Source organism: Schistocerca piceifrons, chromosome 9, assembly GCF_021461385.2.
Source record: "Schistocerca piceifrons isolate TAMUIC-IGC-003096 chromosome 9, iqSchPice1.1, whole genome shotgun sequence".
NCBI lineage: Eukaryota > Metazoa > Arthropoda > Insecta > Orthoptera > Acrididae > Schistocerca > Schistocerca piceifrons.
In genome coordinates, this window is record NC_060146.1 from 76,293,398 (window position 1) to 76,312,165 (window position 18,768).

The 18,768-nt window shown below is 46.1% G+C and overlaps 1 pseudogene; it reads left to right on the top strand.

The window, feature by feature from the left end:
• The first annotated feature begins 12,753 nt into the window (after positions 1–12,753).
• On the top strand, positions 12,754–12,871 carry LOC124717631 (annotated as a pseudogene).
• The last annotated feature ends 5,897 nt before the right edge of the window (positions 12,872–18,768 follow it).

Here is an 18,768-nt window from a genome sequence, read left to right on the forward strand (position 1 = left end):
TGTAGTGATTCCCCTTCCAGTGCGAAAATATGGTCCAGCAATATCGAACACAAAACGTTGCCCCTGACTTACTTTTCCCTATTTGTGTTTTATGGTTGTATATATTTGTATATTACATGCATATACATTTTTAGCGTTTGCACGTACCCACATTTTTATTCTGTACACTGCTAGTTTCGATGACATATATACCCGAAACGTGCAGTTGCCACGGAAAGTTGCTAGTCTTTCATCAATAGTTAGGTAGTAGTCATTAGAACTGTAATTGTTTATGGATGCACTCACAAAGAAATAAAAAAATCTCTCTTACTGCCTGAAGTTTGCCACTTGTATCTGCAATTCTGATGTTGCGAGTTCTTATGTCATCAAATCTCAAAATATGTAATACCTGTGGAAATCTGTTACGTCACAACCGTGAAAAACGAATTTCGAAAAGTTGGTTGAGCCCCACCGTATCGGCAACCACCTTATAGATTTTTGTAAAGTGTCCTTAGCCTAAGTGCACTGTACCAGGGGAAGTCAGAAAGTAAAGGTACTTTTGGAATTTTTCGTCGGAGGGTTTGGTAACACCCAGGCCTGAGGTATTGTCGTCCGCAACAATTCTATACAACGTGTCGTTCTATTCTCGCATTAGCCGTTGTATTGTAGCAGACTGTGAAAGATGGGTCATGGGTGACTGGAATTCGTCAGTAGGAAAAGGGAGAGAAGGAAACATAGTAGGTGAATATAGATTGGGGGGGAAAATGAAAGAGGAAGCCGTCTGCTAGAATTTTACACAGAGCATAACTTAATCATAGCTAATACTTGGTTCAAGAAGCATAAAAGAAGGTTGTATACATGGAAGAATCCTGGAGATACTAAAAGGTATCAGATAGATTATATAATGGTAAGACAGAGATTTAGGAATCAGGTTTTAAATTGTAAGACATTTCCAGGGGCAGATGTGGACTCTGACCACAATCTATTGGTTATGAACTGTAGATTAAAACTGAAGAAACTACAAAAAGGTGCTAATTTAAGGAGATGGGACCTGGATAAACAGAAAGAACCAGAGGTTGTACAGAGTTTCAGGGAGAGCATAAGGGAACAATTGACAGGAATGGGGGAAAGAAATTCAGTAGACGAAGAATGAGTAGCTCTGAGGGATGAAGTAGTGAAGGCAGCAGAGGATCAAATAGGTAAAAAGACGAGGGCTAATAGAAATCCTTGGGTAACAGAAGAAATATTGAATTTAACTGATGAAAGGAGAAAATATAAAAATGTAGTAAATGAAGCAGGCAAAAAGGAATACAAATGTCTCAAAAATGAATTCGACAGGAAGTGCAAAATGGCTAAGCAGGGACGGCTCAAGGACAAATGTAAGGATGTAGAGGCTTATCTCACTAGAAGTAAGATAGATACTGCCTACAGGAAAATCAAAGAGACCTTCGGAGGAAAGAGAACCACTTCTATGAATATCAAGAGCTCAGATGGAAATCCAGTTCTAAGCAAAGAAGGGAAAGCAGAAAGGTGGAAGGAGTATATAGAGGGTTTATACAAGGGCGATGTACTTGAGGACAATATTATGGAAATGGAAGAGAATGTAGATGAAGACGAAATGGGAGATAAGATACTGCGTGAAGAGTTTGACAGAGCACTGAAAGACCTGAGTCGAAAAAAGGCACCGGGAGTGGACAACATTCCATTAGAACTACTGACGGCCTTGGGAGAGCCAGTCATGACAAAACTCTACCATCTGGTGAGAAAGATGTATGAGACAGGCGAAATACCCTCAGACTTCAAGAAGAATATAATAATTCCAATCCCAAAGAAAGCAGGTGTTGACAGATGTGAAAATTACCGAACTATCAGTTTAATAAGTCACAGCTGCAAAATACTAACGCGAATTCTTTACAGACGAATGGAAAAACTGGTAGAAGCGGACCTCGGGGAAGATCAGTTTGGATTCCGCAGAAATGTTGGAACACGTGAGGCAATACTAACCATACGACTTACGTCAGAAGAAAGATTAAGAAAAGGCAAACCTACGTTTCTAGCATTTGTAGACTTAGAGAAAGCTTTTGACAATGTTAACTGGAATACTCTCTTTCAAATTCTGAAGGTGGCAGGGGTAAAATACAGGGAGCGTAAGACTATTTACAATTTGTACAGTTATAAGAGTCGAGGGGCATGAAAGGGAAGCAGTGGTTGCGAAGGGAGTGAGACAGAGTTGTAGCCTCTCCCTCATGTTATTCAATCTGTATATTGAGCAAGCAGTATAGGAAACAAAAGAAAAATTCGGAGTTGGTATTAAAATTCATGGAGAAGAATAAAAACTTTGAGGTACGCCGATGACATTGTAATTCTGTCAGAGACACCAAAGGACTCCGAAGAGCAGTTGAATGGAATGTATAGTGTCTTGAAAGGAGGATATAAGATGAACATCAACAAAAGCAAAACGAGGATAATCGAATGTAGTCAAATTAAGTTGGGTGATGCTGAGGGAGTTAGATTAGGAAATGAGACACTTAAAGTAGTAAAGGAGTTTTGCTATTTAGGGAGTAAAATAACTGATGATGGTCGAAGTAGAGAGGATACAAAATGTAGACTGGCAATGGCAAGGAAAGCGTTTCTGAAGAAGAGAAACTTCTTAACATCGAGTATAGATTTAAGTGTCAGGAAGTCGTTTCTGAAAGTATTTGTATGGAGTGTAGCCAAGTATGGAAGTGAAACATGGATGATAAATACACTCCTGGAAATGGAAAAAAGAACACATTGACACCGGTGTGTCAGACCCACCATACTTGCTCCGGACACTGCGAGAGGGCTGTACAAGCAATGATCACACGCACGGCACAGCGGACACACCAGGAACCGCGGTGTTGGCCGTCGAATGGCGCTAGCTGCGCAGCATTTGTGCACCGCCGCCGTCAGTGTCAGCCATTTTGCCGTGGCATACGGAGCTCCATCGCAGTCTTTAACACTGGTAGCATGCCGCGACAGCGTGGACGTGAACCGTATGTGCAGTTGACGGACTTTGAGCGAGGGCGTATAGTGGGCATGCTGGAGGCCGGGTGGACGTACCGCCGAATTGCTCAACACGTGGGGCGTGAGGTCTCCACAGTACATCGATGTTGTCGCCAGTGGTCGGCGGAAGGTGCACGTGCCCGTCGACCTGGGACCGGACCGCAGCGACGCACGGATGCACGCCAAGACCGTAGGATCCTACGTAGTGCCGTAGGGGACCGCACCGCCACTTCCCAGCAAATTAGGAACACTGTTGCTCCTGGGGTATCGGCGAGGACCATTCGCAACCGTCTCCATGAAGCTGGGCTACGGTCCCGCACACCGTTAGGCCGTCTTCCGCTCACGCCCCAACATCGCGCAGCCCGCCTCCAGTGGTGTTGCGACAGGCGTGAATGGAGGGACGAATGGAGACGTGTCGTCTTCAGCGATGAGAGTCGCTTCTGCCTTGGTGCCAATGATGGTCGTATGCATACGACCGAGGCACACAGGGCCAACACCCGGCATCATGGTGTGGGGAGTGATCTCCTACACTGGCCGTACACCACTGGTGATCGTCGAGGGGACACTGAATAGTGCACGGTACATCCAAACCGTCATCGAACCTATCGTTCTACCATTCCTAGACCGGCAAGGGAACTTGCTGTTCCAACAGGACAATGCACGTCCGCATGTATCCCGTGCCACCCAACGTGCTCTAGAAGGTGTAAGTCAACTACCCTGGCCAGCAAGATCTCCGGATCTGTCCCCCATTGAGCATGTTTGGGACTGGATGAAGCGTCGTCTCACGCGGTCTGCACGTCCAGCACGAACGCTGGTCCAACTGAGGCACCAGGTGGAAATGGCATGGCAAGCCGTTCCACAGGACTACATCCAGCATCTCTACGATCGTCTCCATGGGAGAATAGCAGCCTGCATTGCTGCGAAAGGTGGATATACACTGTACTAGTGCCGACATTGTGCATGCTCTGTTGCCTGTGTCTATGTGCCTGTGGTTCTGTCAGTGTGATCATGTGATGTATCTGACCCCAGGAATGTGTCAATAAATTTTCCTCTTCCTGGGACAATGAATTCACGGTGTTCATATTTCAATTTCCAGGAGTGTAGTTCGGACAAGAAGAGAATAGAAGCTTTCGAAATGTGGTGCTAGAGAAGAATGCTGAAGATTGGATGGGTAGATCACATAACTAATGAGGAGGTATTGAATAGAATTGGGGAGAAGAGGAGTTTGTGGCACAACTTCACAAAAAGAAGGGACCGGTTGGTAGGACATGTTTTGGGGCATCAGGGGATCACCAATTTAGCATTGGAGGGCAGCGTGGAGGGTAAAAATCGTAGAAGGAGACCAAGAGATGAATACACTAAGCAGATTCAGAAGGATGTAGGTTGCAGTAAGTACTGGGAGATGAAGAAACTTGCATAGGATAGGGTAGCATGGAGAGCTGCATCAAACCAGTCTCAGGTCTGAAGACCACAACAACAACAACAACAACAACGGTACATCACATCAGGACTACACCCGGTCAACCAGTGTCTCAACGCCCACGCCGGTTAGCTCCGGATCGTTTTGCTGCAGCGAAGGCAGAGTTCGAAGAATTATTACGCTCGGGAATCGTCCGTAGATCCGACAGTGCGTGGTCATCGCCACTTCACCTCGTAAAGAAGAAATATGGGACTTAGAGACCATGCGGATATTACAGGGCACTAAATACTCGTACCATCCCCGATCGTTATTTGATACCACATATCAGGATTCTTACGCACGCACTTGCAGGCGCGACCATTTTTAGTGTCATTGATTGCAAAAAAGCGTGTCACCAGATACCGGTCGCACCTGCTGATATACCGACGACGGCTGTCACGACACCATTCGGTTTATTCGAATACCTCCGTGTGCCGTTCGGGTTAAAAAATGCGGCACAAACTTGGCAGCGTTTCATTGACGAAGTCCTCAAAGGTTTACCATATTGCTTCGCGTACCTCGACGACATCTTGGTTTGTTCGTTGTCTGAGGAATTGCACGAACTACATCTAAGGACTGTTTGCCAACGTATTGAGGCATATGGCATTTCGGTCAATGAATCAAAGTGTTGACTTCGACGACGTCAGGTGCCATTCTTGGGCTACTCAGTGGCAGCATCCGGTATCAGCCCACTGCAAGACAAACTCGACCTTATAGAAGAGATGACTCGCCCCATCGACTATCGCCAGCTACGCCGGTTTCTTGGAGCAGTTAACTTCTACAGACATCTGCCTAATGCGGCGGCCATTAAAGCACCTTTGACGTCAGCACTACTCGGCAAGGATGCAGTAGGCAAACGACCTTTACAGTGGACATCAGAGATGCAGATGGCATTCGACAAGATCAAAACCTGTCTACGTCAGGCAATAATGCTGGCACATCCGGTTCCTCAAGCTCGACTGGCAATTGTTGTGGATGCGAGCCAGAAGGCAATAGGTGCAGCTCTACACTAGAAGGTGGGAAACAATTGGCGGCCCCTAGGTTTCTTCTCCCGCAAGCTTACATCATCACAAGTAAAATGGAGTGCCTATGATAGGGAGCTACTGGCAATTTATGAAGCCATCACACAATTCCGACCGCAAGTAGAAGGCAAACCATTCACTGTTTTCACAGACCACAAGCCAATTACCTTCGCGTTCAGTAAGAACAAGGATGGTTGCTCACCACGACAATTTAGACAACTCGAGTTTATCGCCCAGTTTACGACAGACCTGCAGCACATAAAAGAAGCTGAGAACGACGTGGCAGATTTCCTGTCTAGGTTGGAAACAATCTCTCAGACTATTGACTACAAGGAAATAGCTGCAGCAGAGGAAACAGACCAGCAACTTGCTAAACTCTCTCGTGATAGTACATGCGGGTTACGCTTGCAACAAATACAACCTACAGGTGAACACTTCCGAGTTTGGTGTGACGTATCGCAAGGAAAACCGAGATCGTTAGTACCTGAGAGATTGCGACGACAATTATTTGATAGCATCCATGGACTGGCTCATCCGGGAATAAACGCCAGCGTCAAACTAATGACAGACAGATTCGCGTGGCCCGGTATAAATAGAGACTGCCGTAATTGGGCAAAAACGTGCCTGGACTGTCAGAGGGCCAAGGTGGGACGACACGTGCACAAAGCGGTAGGAAACTTCCCACTTACCACACAACGTTTCACACATGTGCACCTGGACATCTTGGAACCGCTTTTGCCGTCGGAAGGATACCGTTATTTCCTCACTGCGGTGGACCGCTTCACCAGATGGGCAGAGGCGATTCCGTTATCGGATGTATCAGCTGAAACGGTGGCACGCGTATTTCTTGCATCTTGGATCGCACGTTTCGGCTGCCCTTTACATGTCACCACAGACCAGGAGCGTCAGTTTGAATCGACTTTGTTCTCAGAATTGGCCAACCTCTGCGGGTTCCAACATCATCGCACCACAGCGTACCACCCAGCAAGCAATGGGATGGTGGAACGCTGGCATAGAACATTAAAAGCTGCATTAATGTGCCATGCACAATCTTGGTCGTCAGCTGGGCCTACGCACAGCATTGAAAACGGATTTAGGGGCATCCACCGCAGAATTGGTTTATGGTGAAACCTTACGACTGCCTGCAGAATTCTTCACCGATAAAGAAGGGGCACGACAGATCGAATTGCCGTTTACATTGCAAATGGTACGCGAGCATATGGCCAGACTTCGCCCATCTCCTGTCTCGAGACATACGTTCGTGCACAAAGATCTACGCTCATGTACACATGTGATGCTGCGGACGGACGCTGTCAAGTCACAGCTGCAGCCTCCATATTCTGGACTTTACAGAGTGCTCTCACAGGATGAACATACCACGCAGATAGATCTAAATGGAAAGAGTCAAGTGGTATCATTGGAACGGCTCAAACCTGCACATATGTTAGCGACTGAAGAGGACACAGAGGTCAGGCACCAAGCGCCACCTTCCACACCACTGGACCAGGATGACACCACCTCACCACAAGAGGAAGCGGTGCCGTCACTACCATCAACAGAAGCTGAAGAAGTTCAACCAATGCCTTCAGTACACACAAGAGCTGGGCGTCGGCTGAAATATAAATACCCCTACATTCCCGGAGCTCCGCTCTATCGGGGGGGGGGGGGGGGGGGGGGGGGCTGTGTGGGAGTTGCCAGCAGAACATCCGTAGACGCATAGTGAAGGATAGCATTATTCTGTGGCGGCGCGCACAAGGGACAGATTGTTTATTCTTTGATTATATATAATAGTTCTTTTGTTAATGATTCAATGTTAATATGAGCTTTTCGTTGCAATAAAAAATAAAATATTATAGCCTAGCAGAAATGGACATGAGGCAATAGGGTGCAAGAGACAGAGAAAGGTTAACGTCAGAACACACAATTAATGATGATAAGGGGCAAGAAACTGGCGTGACTCATAGTCAGTGTGCTCCCTGCCGCCGTTGGATAAGCAGCTGAGCAGCAAGTCGTATACTCCTAGCTCACTCATTTGTTACATAGTTTAATTCTTAATTTCTTTGCGTGTTTTTGGTACTTGCATTGTTTAATTCATAAATTTCGGGCGTATTATAGTATTTGAGAGTGTAGCATCGCGTTTTAGTACCTGAATAGTGTAATTTCGCTTAGTCTCCTTCCGCCGCCGAGCAGTGTCAGCAGTGCGCAAGTAGCAGCATTACTGCATTTACTAGGCAATCTTGTATTTTAATAACCGTTTAAATTTTGTCGGTTTGTTTGCGCTCTCTGCAGATTAGTTCAGACGTTCTTGGGCTTACTGGTAGTTGGGAGCTCCAACGTCAGGCGCGTAATGGGGCCCCTTAGGGAAATGGCAGCAAGAGAGGGGAAGAAAACCAATGTGCACTCCGTGTGCATACCGGGGGAGTCATTCCAGATGTGGAAAGGGTCCTTCCGGATGCCATGAAGGGTACAGAGTGCACCCATCTGCAGGTGGTCGCTCATGTCGGCACCAATGATGTGTGTCGCTATGGATCGGAGGAAATCCTCTCTGGCTTCCGGCGGCTATCTGATTTGGTGAAGACTGCCAGACTCGCTAGCGGGATGAAAGCAGAGCTCACCATCTGTAGCATCGTCGACAGGACTGACTGCGGACCTTTGGTACAGAGCCGAGTGGAGGGTCTGAATCAGAGGCTGAGACGGTTCTGCGACCATGTGGGCTGCAGATTCCTCGACTTGCGCCATAGGGTGGTGGGGTTTCGGGTTCCGCTGGATAGGTCAGGAATCCACTACACGCAACAAGCGGCTACACGGGTAGCAGGGGTTGTGTGGCGTGGGCTGGGCGGTTTTTTAGGTTAGATGGCCTTGGGCAAGTACAGAAAGGGCAACAGCCTCAACGGGTGCGGGGCAAAGTCAGGACATGCGGGGACCAAGCAGCAATCGGTATTGTAATTGTCAATTGTTGAAGCTGCGTTGGTAAAGTACCGGAACTTCAAGCGCTGATAGAAAGCACCGAAGCTGAAATCGTTATAGGTACAGAAAGCTGGCTTAAGCCAGAGATAAATTCTGCCGAAATTTTTACAAAGGTACAGACGGTGTTTAGAAAGGATAGATTGCATGCAACCGGTGGTGGAGTGTTCGTCGCTGTTAGTAGTAGTTTATCCTGTAGTGAAGTAGAAGTGGATAGTTCCTGTGAATTATTATGGGTGGAGGTTACACTAAACAACCGAACTAGGTTAATAATTGGCTCCTTTTACCGACCTCCCGACTCAGCAGCATTAGTGGCAGAGCAACTGAGAGAAAATTTGGAATACATTTCACATAAATTTTCTCAGCATGTTATAGTCTTAGGTGGAGATTTCAATTTACCAGATATAGACTGGGACACTCAGATGTTTAGGACGGGTGGTAGGGACAGAGCATCGAGTGACATTATACTGAGTGCACTATCCGAAAATTACCTCGAGCAATTAAACAGAGAACCGACTCGTGGAGATAACATCTTGGACCTACTGATAACAAACAGACCCGAACTTTTCGACTCTCTATGTACAGAACAGGGAATCAGTGATCATAAGGCCGTTGCAGCATCCCTGAATATGGAAGTTAATAGGAATATAAAAAAAGGGAGGAAGGTTTATCTGTTTAGCAAGAGTAATAGAAGGCAGATTTCAGACTACCTAACAGATCAAAACGAAAATTTCTGTTCCGACACTAACAATGTTGAGTGTTTATGGAAAAAGTTCAAGGCAATCGTAAAATTGCGTTTCAGACAGGTACGTGCCGAGTAAAACTGTGAGGGACGGGAAAAACCCACCGTGGTACAACAACGAAGTTAGGAAACTACTGCGAAAGCAAAGAGAGCTCCACTCCAAGTTTAAACGCAGCCAAAACCTCTCAGACAAACAGAAGCTAAACGATGTCAAAGTTAGCGTAAGGAGTGCTATGCGTGAAGCGTTCATTGAATTCGAAAGTAAAATTCTATGTACCGACTTGACAGAAAATCCTAGGAAGTTCTGATCTTACGTTAAATCAGTAAGTGGCTCGAAACAGCATATGCAGACACTACGGGATGATGATGGCATTGAAACAGAGGATGACACGCGTAAAGCTGAAATACTAAACACCTTTTTCCAAAGCTGTTTCACAGAGGAAGACCGCACTGCAGTTCCTTCTCTAAATCCTCGCACAAACGAAAAAATGGCTGACATCGAAATAAGTGTCCAAGGAATAGAAAAGCAACTGGAATCACTTAATAGAGGAAAGTCCACTGGACCTGACGGGATTCCAATGCGATTCTACACAGAGTACGCGAAAGAACTTGCCCCCCTTCTAACAGCCGTGTACCGCAAGTCTCTAGAGGAACGGAGGGTTCCAAATGATTGGAAAAGAGCACAGATAGTCCCAGTCTTCAAGAAGGGTCGTCGAGCAGATGCGCAAAACTATAGACCTATATCTCTTACGTCGATCTCTTGTAGAATTTTAGAACATGTTTTTTGCTCGCGTATCACGTTGAAACGTCCCCTTAATACGATTATACAGGACTGTCCTTAACCTGACACACAATATTTTGTTAGCGCAACGCAATCTGACTTTCAAAAATCTCTACAAAAGAATGGCCCTGACTAACATTAAACTATACCTTTCACAAATCACTTACCTCACAAAAATCTTCGCTGCTCAAGCTACTGCAATACAGCGAGCGCCCCTACTGCCAGCTAAATAAAAGATTCAAACTATGGAAGGCACTAACTACTGATAGGGATAGTTAGCAAATGAAAGATATTAATAGAGAACAAACAATGTATTTACCTTAATATCATCACAAGTCATAATATATATATCAGTTCATGACAAATTACAAACCTCCGCCATCTCTCTCCCCACATCCACCACTGCTGGCGGCTCACCTCCAACTGCGCAACGCTACGCGCTGTTCACAGCCAGCTGCCTAACACTACAATGGCAGACAACAATGCAAACTAGCCACAGACTGCACACAGCACAGCCAGTGATTTTCATATTGAGCGCTACGTAACGTTGCCAATAAGAAAACATAAACAGCCTACTTACATAGAGAAAACATAAACAGCCTGAGAAAACATAAACAGCCTACTTACAACGTCATTTCTGGAAACCCAGAATCTACTATGTAGGAATCAACATGGATTCCGGAAACAGCGATCGTGTGAGATCCAACTCGCCTTATTTGTTCATGAGACCCAGAAAATATTAGATACAGGCTCCCAGGTAGATGCTATTTTTCTTGACTTCCGGAAGGCGTTCGATACAGTTCCGCACTGTCGCCTCATAAACAAAGTAAGAGCCTACGGAATATCAGACCAGCTGTGTGGCTGGATTGAAGAGTTTTTAGCAAACAGAACACAGCATGTTGTTATCAATGGAGAGACGTCTACAGACGTTAAAGTAACCTCTGGCGTGCCACAGGGGAGTGTTATGGGACCATTGCTTTTCACAATATATATAAATGACTTAGTAGATAGTGTCGGAAGTTCCATGCGGCTTTTCGCGGATGATGCTGTAGTATACAGAGAAGTTGCAGCATTAGAAAATTGTAGCGAAATGCAGGAAGATCTGCAGCGGATAGGCACTTGGTGCAGGGAGTGGCAACTGACCCTTAACATAGACAAATGTAATGTATTGCGAATACATAGAAAGAAGGATCCTTTATTGTATGATTATATGATAGCGGAACAAACACTGGTAGCAGTTACGTCTGTAAAATATCTGGGAGTATGCGTGTGGAACGATTTGAAGTGGAATGATCATATAAAATTAATTGTTGGTAAGGCGGGTACCAGGTTGAGATTCATTGGGAGAGTGCTTAGAAAATGTAGTCCATCAACAAAGGAGGTGGCTTACAAAACACTCGTTCGACCTATACTTGAGTATTGCTCATCAGTGTGGGATCCGTACCAGGTCGGGTTGACGGAAGAGATAGAGAAGATCCAAAGAAGAGCGGCGCGTTTCGTTACCGGGTTATTTGGTAACCGTGATAGCGTTACGGAGATGTTTAATAAACTCAAGTGGCAGACTCTGCAAGAGAGGCGCTCTGCATCGCGGTGTAACTTGCTCGCCAGGTTTCGAGAGGGTGCGTTTCTGGATGAGGTATCGAATATATTGCCTCCCCCTACTTATACCTCCCGAGGAGATCACGAATGTAAAATTAGAGAGATTAGAGCGCGCACGGAGGCTTTCAGACAGTCGTTCTTCCCGCGAACCATACGCGACTGGAACAGGGAAGGGAGGTAATGACAGTGGCAAGTAAAGTGCCCTCCGCCACACACCGTTGGGTGGCTTGCGGAGTATCAATGTAGATGTAGATGTAGATGTAGAAACGAAATGAGGAAGAAGCGTGACTGGGGGGAATATAGGACCATTAGTTCTATCGTCTGACAGAGGGAAAAATTAGGAGGGTGATAGTAGGAAGTATTCCAGCTTCTTCTTAAAAGCACAGGCCAAGGGATTGTGGGTAGAGTGGAGGATAGCTTATTCCAGAGTCGGGCGGCAGCAACAGAGAGCGTGTTTACGAATGTTTTTAGTTTTGTGGTTGGTTGGGTGATTCGGGTGGGGGGCCAAACTGAGGGGTCGTCGGCCCCGTCGGATTGGAGAGGGATAGGGAGGGAGGTCGGCCGTGCCCTTTCGGAAGAACCATCCCCGCATTTGCCTGAAGCGATTCGGGGAGGTCGCGGAGGGCTTGAACCGGGATGGCCGGACGCGGGTTTGAACCGTCGTCCTCCCGAATGCGGGTCCAGTGTGCTCTCTGCGGCTCCTCGCTCGGTTTTAGTTTTATGAATGGATGCAGCTAGGACAGTAGACAACTGAGATGTAGTGTGTAGGTTATGATGATGTGACAGGTATTTAATACGTGACTGAGGTACTGAGGTGCCTGCGTACTGGGGGATGGATGAAGTAGACATAGCGCATGGTAGTAGCTACGTAACTCGCCGGGCCGCGAGGAACCATAGGGGTCGGACAAAAATACGGAAATACCAAACCCACAACAGATTACCATAAAACGGTACAGGAAAATAGTTGGCAAAAAAGCTTCCTGTCGTCTCGGAATGAGTAAATGCAGGTCCCGTATGCTTCTCAAGGGAATATCACACAATCTTCCTGCAAAATAATGGTAAATTCAGGTAACAATGATAGGGGTGGATAACAATCACCCATCGTTCTCTCCAAAGTAGACCACACAGGCTCAATAACACTGAGATCTGGTGACTGTGGTAACCTGGTGCTCATGAAAACGGCAACGGCCTTGCCACAGTGGATACACCGGTTCCCATCAGATCACCGAAGTTAAGCGCTGTAGTGTGTGGTCGGCACTTGGATGGGTGACCATCCAGGCCGCCATGCGCTGTTGCAATTTTTCGGGGCGCACTCAGCCTCGTGATGCCAACTGAGGAGGTACTCGACCGATTAGTAGTGGTTTCGGTCAAAGAAAACCATCATAACGACCGGGAGAGCGGTGTGCTGACCCCACGCCCCTCCTATCCGCATCCTCCGCCGAGGATGACACGGCGGTCGGATGGTCCCGTTAGGCTACTCGTGGCCTGAAGACTGAGTGCAACTACTTCGTGAGTCTTTCTGAAGATTGTAATAAGTAGTACGTGGGTAAAGATCATTGAAGGAAGTGCTCAGGGGAAGAAGATTTGCAACCGATGTAGAAGTCATTTATGCAGTACAAAACTGGTTACAGATGCAACCAAAAAACTTTTTTTCTGATGCAATCAAGAAACTTGTGAAAGTCGTTTAGGATATGGTGGTGGAAAACAGAAACTTGTGAAACGACGGACAAAGTGCACTGAGTGCAGGGAGGATATGTAGAAAAATAATGTATGTTTCAGTTTTCTATCATTGAACCGTGATTTTAATGTCAAAACCTTTTCTTAAGAATTTACTTTATTTACTAGCGATTCATCAAGAACATTAACACATTTAATCACACTAGTTGCCAGTGGGTAACGAAAACAAATTAAATTTTTTCAATAAATGGAAATTTTATTCCTAAAAGCCTCCTTTTTTTAAAACACATTTAAAATTATAATCAGAAAGCACCCTGTAATATCAAGTTACAATTTATTCAGAGGCAGAAATAAGAAAAAAAATTATTTTTACAGTTTGAGCTTTCGGGCTGAGAACCTTGGCGCTCCCTTTTAACACGGCCGTAGTCACGACCGCTCACAACAACCTCTGAAAGACTACACTGGTGCAAATCTGCAACACACTAGATTACTTTAAACTAAAAATTTTTAGCAACTCACACAAACACATAAACTATGCACGCCGTAAGAGGGATGGAAATGGTACAAAACACTCACATTAAAAATTATTTGCCACCGAAAGTGCAACTTGTTTTTAAAAGAACTCTTACGGTGGAAGGGTGGCAACTTTATATACTAAAGTGGCCATTTAAATAAAAACCCATGAAATGCAGTGCCACATAAAATGTACAAACATGCTCTACATTACACATATACCACCTCTCAAGATGATAGGCAAGATAAAACGTATTTCAGGAATTCGGCCTTTACACCTTAAGCAATACATTCGTTAACACCGAATCCGACAAACATGACAGAGGCAGCTATTAACGTATGGCAGATTGACAGGGAGATTACTGAACAACCCGAACCGCAGATTGCTCTAACCCGGCCCCTCTCCACAAGGGAAAAACGGACCACCCAATTCATAAATAACCACCTTCCCGAGGCGAGGGAAACGGAGAAGAATGGTGGGACGATCCCAAAACAAAGCGGCTGGTGACCTCACCAAGAAAACTAGTAGAATTTAACAAGTAAGTGAAACAACATACCTCCAACCATTTTCTGGCGAAGACCTGGCGCAGCACCCCCAACGCTCTCCCGTCCGCTGCCAGCTGCTTCAACGGACGCAGGAAGGGGCGCCAATCTCCCGTCTCACGGCGTCGTGGATCGCCCCGGCCAGCCCGATGTCGTGGTTTCACTCCTGTTGCCCTCGTGTCAACCGCGAAGCCACTACCCCTTTCTATACGGCGCGGACTACTGGACTCACGTGGGGACCTCACATGCGCCGACGCTCAAGGCAGGCAAGTCATCTTGTGTCTCAGTGCGCGACCGACCAACCGATCGATCCAACCGCCAGTGACCAGTGTGATGTCACCGCCAGACACCACACTTGCTAGGTGGTAGCCTTTAAATCGGCCGCGGTCCGATAGTATACGTCGGACCGCGTGTCGCCACTATCAGTGATTGCAGACCGAGCGCCGCCACACGGCAGGTCTATAGAGACTTCCTAGCACTCGCCCCAGTTGTACAACCGACTTTGCTAGCGATGGTTCACTGACAAAATACGCTCTCATTTGCCGAGACGATAGTTAGCATAGCCTTCAGCTACGTCATTTGCTACGACCTAGCAAGGCGCCATTATCAGTTGCTATTGATCTTGTGATGCATGTACCGTCAGACCGACGTTCACCATTAATGGATTAAAGTTAAGTATTCCACCAGCTACGTCCGTTTTTCTAAATTCTAATTTCCTTGTCCTGTTCCAGACCTCAAGCCAGCCTGCGTGAGCTAAAACGCGTGCCTTTAGGCTTCCTCTTGTAACCCGGTGTTGGCTCTCTTGCCAACCCACAACAACCATTGCCTGAGCAATCTCGAGCAGACTGGCGGCATAACACATATTAGCACTCCGGACGACAGACAGACACACTGCCGCACAAATGCTAAGGAGAGACAGATCAGCAACTGGTGACGAGTGACTGACCAAGACTCACTCCGACTGACCAACCACCGAGCTGATAGCGCCCCTTAAATGCACGTGAACATGCAACCTTTCCCCTTTCCCCTTTCCCGCCAGAGGGAGACACCAAAGCTGCGATTGCCACAGCGGCGCCACCGCCAGAAACGAAGGGCGACTGCTTCACACTACGCGCAGCGGCGCGCTCTTCAAAATAGCAATTTTTACCACGGCTCAATCGTGATAATAAAAATTCCGTTTCTCAAAAGTATCTTTACTTTTTGACTGCCTCATGTATTACCAGATGCGGCCTGCAGTATACAACTACAGAATGATTCGCATGTTTGACTCTGTGTAAGAATGTTTACATGTTTCAAAGTCTAATATGCAGTATTTACAATGTGCTTCTCTGTACTCTATACCAATCACAACCATGTGGTGTCAGCTGACAAATACCTTACAGAACAGTTGCTGCATGGTTGTTCACAACATTCTGCTGTGTGTCTGTTGGGGTAATAAGGATACATAAAAGTTGATTGCTGTACTTGATGCTTTCCTGGAGAGGACAACTATCTGCCTGTAAACTGACATGGATTATAGAAAGTAGATGGAGTAATCGATTGAGAGAGGCAGCTAAAAGATGTGATTTAATGGTAGACTGATGATGCATTCTAGAGACAGGGTGACGTTGTGGCAGGTTATTTGTCACACATTTAACGTTTCTCTCAGGGTGTATCAGTTGTGCATTCGACTCGTATACAATTGCGTGTTTTGTGTGTGACTTAGACCGCTATCTACCTGCGATCATTGACAGCAAACCTCTCCATACCACAGTTAGCAGAGAACGTCCAAGGCATGTGTTATGAATAATGTACACCGAACCGATGGTAAATCTATTTCGGCACCCTCGTCTAGATGAACGATGATGTATGTAAAGTACTCCATTCCCCTGTCCCATCTTGGACATAAATGGAGCCTTCAGTTTCATAACTGCTATGATGCTACGTTAGTGCCAGGGGTTTGTGAGGTACTACAATCCCTATGTATAAATTTGCTGAACAGATGTGTGTGGGAGAGACTTGGTTCTGTAGCATTGTATTGTGTTGTATGTTAACCTGGGACCTAGAAACGACGGAGAGGCTTCGTCCCCGCCTCAGCCGCAGTGGTCCGCAACCCCACGACGACTACCGCAGTCAACTTCACCCGTCCGCCGCCCCACACCGAACCGCTCTTTCAAGGTTATTGTGTGGTTCGTCCTCCGGTGGACCCTCCAATGGAACGTCTCACACCAGACGAGTGCAACCCCTATGTTTGCTTGGTAGAGTAATGGTGGTGTATGCGTACGTGGAGAACTTGTTTGCGCAGCAAAGAAATGGTTCAAATGGCTCTGAGCACTATGGGACTGTCCCCTAGAATTTAGAATTACTTAAACCTAACTAACCTAAGGACATCACACACATCCATTCCCGAGGCAGGATTCGAACCTGCGACCCTAGCGGTCGCGCGGTTCCAGACTGTAGCACCTAGAACCGCTCGGCCACTCCGGCCGGCTTTGCGCAGCAATCGCCGACATAGTGTAGCTGAGGCGGAATAAGGGGAACCAGCCCGCATTCGCTGAGGCAGATGGAAAACCGCCTAAAAGCCATCCACAGACTGGCCGGTTCACCGGACCTCGACACAAATCCGCCGGGCGGATTCTTGCCGGGGGCCAGGCGCTCCTTCCCGCCCGGAAAGCCGTGCATTACACCGTACGGCCTTGGTTTTGTTAGTGTAGTTAGTGCAGCATGACGCACAGTTTCACATGTCAGACACCGCTGCTATGCATTTGTCTATTTCCTCATAATATGTCGTTCTTTCACACATTTTTCGTTGCTGACGATCATTTTATAAGACTGATGCAAGCGTAGCAGAAGGTTGTCGTTTTACCATCTTAAAGTTTCTCACCATAGCGAGTGGGATAGAAAATTTCTAGAGTGACTGTATGTCATATGTTGGAAATATATTTCCGGCATAGGAGTATTAACAGTCTTTCATCCCACGCGACTAATATATCTGAACCCACACTCGTTTAACATTATAGCATGCTTAAGTGCAAAACGATGTAGCCTTAGGAGCGTGTTTATGTTCTACAATCGTTTCTCTCTACCCAATACCTTCTTGGTTGGTTGGCCGATTTGGGGTGGGGACCAAGCAGTTAGGTTATCGGTGTCATCGGATTAGAGAAGGATGGGGAAGGACAATGGCCGTGCACTTTCAGAGCAACAAGCTCGGCATTAGCGATTTAGGGAAATCACGGAAAACCTAAATCAGGATGGCCGAACGCGGGTTTGAAGCGTCGTCCTCCCGATTACGAGTCCACTGTGCTAACCACTGCTCCACCTCGTTAGGTAGCTTCTTATTATGGAATCCAAACTCTACATCAATTCTACAGAATTTATAGCACGAGTGAATTGGATAAAATGTATCAAACTCCTTCCGTCTGGAGCCCCAGTATGCTTAAATCATAGGTTTCTTCCTCTTCTTAACTGTCTGTTTTATCACCACAACACTCTCACATGTATCAGGCTCATTTCTAGTATACATCACTAAAAAATGCTGAACTCATCAGCCTGCAAGCATCTAGAGAGATCATGTGTTATTGGGCAGGTGAGTAAGATTGGCACAGCATCTTCACAGAACGGCAATCACAGAAGTGGAATGAGAAAACTGGTCTATATCACTAGCGTCGATCAGTACAAGTTTGGAACACGTGTTATACTTTTTGCGAAAGATATCGGAGTATATTGATTATGTGGTACTCGGTTCATTCTGCTCCTTCATGAAATGTCGAATGTAGCTGGTGTAGTACCTATAGCGTCCCCAGTGCTATGTTACGAAAAGACTTAGAAAACGGTATTTATAAAGAAGAGAAATTTAAAATTTGAATAATAAGTGGACACTAGCCGCTCAGGCGAACGTACATTTTCTCTATATTATAATAATTTCTCTGTGTAAGTTTCGAGGGCAAAGAAATATAACAAAATGATCTAAAGAGACGACAAGATACGCTCTTTTGTTAATTTTTTAGTCGTCTTCACTTCTTCTCTTGTCTTGGTTGTGTGTAGACGGACGTCTTGCGAGTGCTGGCAAATGTAAGCATATTTGTATGAGTTAAGCCGATAATATATTGATTTAATATCATTGTTCACTTTTAATTTGTAAGAGGTGATCCAGATTTCATGTCCGCCTTCCTTCAATTAACCTGCATTCAAGTAATTTACAGTTCAACAATCGCAGCGGCCGATGCAGCCAACGACGCCATTACGTGGCGATATTAACTTACAAAAATTTAGCGGAAGCGAAAAACTCGCCCGCTATTAACATAATATTCGTTCTTCTCCACAGCCGCCCGACGTTGCAGAAAATACGTAGCTTTAAGGTTCTTATTTTCAGTACCACGGCCGAGAGCCAGCGCCAGGACTGCGACTACAATGCAATGGTTAACGGAGGTAAGAAAAAATACTCTCGTGCGTGTGTGGGCCGCAATTGTAATTAATAACTAAA